This window comes from Oratosquilla oratoria, chromosome 38 (genome assembly GCF_046742065.1).
Source record: "Oratosquilla oratoria isolate Oo_2021 chromosome 38, ASM4674206v1, whole genome shotgun sequence".
Lineage (NCBI taxonomy): Eukaryota > Metazoa > Arthropoda > Malacostraca > Stomatopoda > Squillidae > Oratosquilla > Oratosquilla oratoria.
The window spans coordinates 37,445,367-37,447,866 of record NC_134814.1 but is presented as its reverse complement, the minus strand read 5'-3'; the positions used below and the strand labels follow the sequence as shown (position 1 = coordinate 37,447,866).

At 46.0% G+C, this 2,500-nt stretch overlaps 1 protein-coding gene across 1 annotated transcript in view; it reads left to right on the top strand.

Moving 5' to 3' along the window:
* LOC143019894 (uncharacterized) overlaps window positions 1-2,500 on the top strand; it is a 45,762-nt gene that overhangs the window by 42,003 nt on the left and 1,259 nt on the right. The gene's annotated exons all lie outside the window — the stretch shown is intronic.

Genomic DNA, 2,500 nt, shown 5'->3' with positions numbered 1-2,500 from the left:
AATCTCATCAACAACTTATCCAATTACAACCTCACGCACAACCAAAACGAAGCCCTCCCAATTGGTCTGAAATTCGGCACAAACATAAATCCAAAGAAATTAAACGATTACATAGACAAGAATTAAAACTGGAAGGACAGCGATATCAAGTCGGTTTCAAACAAGGAAATTTATTATGCTGTTCCATTGCGGCCAAGAACAACAACAGGACCATCCCCAGAAAATATATCCGTGCCCTCCAAGAATTTCTTGACAGTGACAACATTATCATCAAGACCACCGACAAAGGCAGTGGCGTTGTCTTTATGAACAAAAGTGATTACGCCAGTAAAATGAAACATCTACTCTTTGACCAGAACACCTATTGCAAACAACGGGACGGCACAGCGAGTAAAAAGACCAAGAGGTACAACACTGACGTCAGGAGAATCCTTAAGAAAACAAAAAATGGGAAAAGACTGCTTTCCTCTTGGAAGAAGACCCAACAATTCCATTTATGAAAGGACTTCCGAAAATTCACAAGTTGTGTATGTTTAAGACAGATTGAATCTTTAGAAGCTCTGCCAAGGGATTCGAACTCTGACCTGCGTATGCAAAATCACGAGGCCAAGACGTTAGCAACTGAGCCATGTGCGATGCTACAAAAGGACTGTTCAAGTCCCCGAGAACAATTTATATATCTACAGCAGAAGTAGTCTCATTTTCATCGATTCCCCCATTTAGGCAAGCCTTCCGACAAATTGTGTATGTTTGAGACATATTGAATCTTTACAAGCTCTTCCAAGGGATATGAACACTGACTTGTGCGTGCATAATCACGAAGCCAAGACGCTAGCTACTGAGCCCTGTGTGATGCTGCAAAGGGACTGTACAAGTACCCAAGCACACTCTACAAAGTTACAGCAGACGTAGTCTCATTTTCATCGATTCCCCATTTAGGCAAGCCCTCCAACAAGTTGTATATGTTTAAGACAGATTAAATCTTTAGAAGCTCTGCTAAGGGACTTGAACAATGACCTGTGCGTGTATAATCACAAAGCCAAGACACTAGCAACTGAGCCATGTATCAATGAAAATGAGATTACGTCTGCTGTAGCTATGCAGAGTGTGCTCGGGGACTTGTAGAGTCCTTTTGTAGCATCGTACATGGTTCAGTTGCTAGCGTCTTGGCTTCGTGATTATGCACACACAGGTCAGGGATCGAATCCCTTGGCAGAACTTCTAAAGATTCAATCTGTCTTAAACATACACAAATTGTAGATTTTCGGAAGTCTTTTCCTAGATGGAATCGTTGGGTCTTCCTCCTGGGGGTAAAGGAGTCTTCCCCCCTCAAACAAACATTGAAAAACTCACCAGACAGTCTACCATCACTACACCTCCCTTTTTCAGACACTCCGCATGACACCCATCCAACCCAGGTGCCTTACTTGCTCTCATCATCCCGACAACCGCCCTCACCCCACACTTCCCCATCACCCACCACCCTCATCACCCATCGCTGTCATCCTCCTTGCACCACCCACTGCAGCCACCTCTCCCTCCCCACCCCCTTCACATCCAGCAACTCCCTAAAATATTCCGCCCATCTTCCTTTTACTGCCGTCTCTTCCAACATCATCTCTCCATCTGCCCCCTTCTTCCCCTCCACCCGATTTACCTCCCCCTCCTCTCCTAATTTCCTTCCAAAACACCCAAAAAACTTCTGTCACATTCCCACCCCACTTCATATCCGCTCTCTCCTCCCTGGCTCCACCATCCCATGCTCTCCTTTTCCCTCTTTGTACCTCTCATATGATTCTCTCGTCCCATCCTGCAAGCAATCCGTGAACGCTTGCTTCCTCTCTTCTACAACCCTCTGTGCTTCCTCATCCCACCACCCCTCCCTTCATCTCCTTCCGTTCTCCCTGTTCCACACACCATCCCTGAACACCCCATGACTCCCTCCCTGAACCATCCCCACCCCTCCTCCACTCCAAATTCCACTCCATCCTTCACCCCCTCCCACTCCCCTCTCAGCCTTTTCCTGCACTCCCTCTCCTTTTCTTTCTTATTCAAGTAGTCTACTTTAAGCATCTACACCAATCTTCTACCCTCAACCCACCCTCCACCAAAAAACGATCTGATATTCCCCCACTCTCACCCCTTAGAACATATGCATCCTTAACTCTTCCTACTATTCTCCTGGTTACCACTATACAGGCCATTAACGCCCTATCTTCAACCCTTCCATCAACCACCCTTTCCCATGTGTAACTATGCTTGACTTTCTTCCTAAACACTGTACTTGTTATCATCAACTAAGAGGAGATTGTATGAAGGAGTGATTGTGCCGACAGCACTGTATGTGGCAGAATCATGGAAAATAAGAGAGGAAGAGAGGAGGAATTTGAATGTGCTTGAGATGAGGTGCACACACACACACACACACACACACACACACACACACACACACACACACACACACACACACACACACACACACACACACACACACACACAC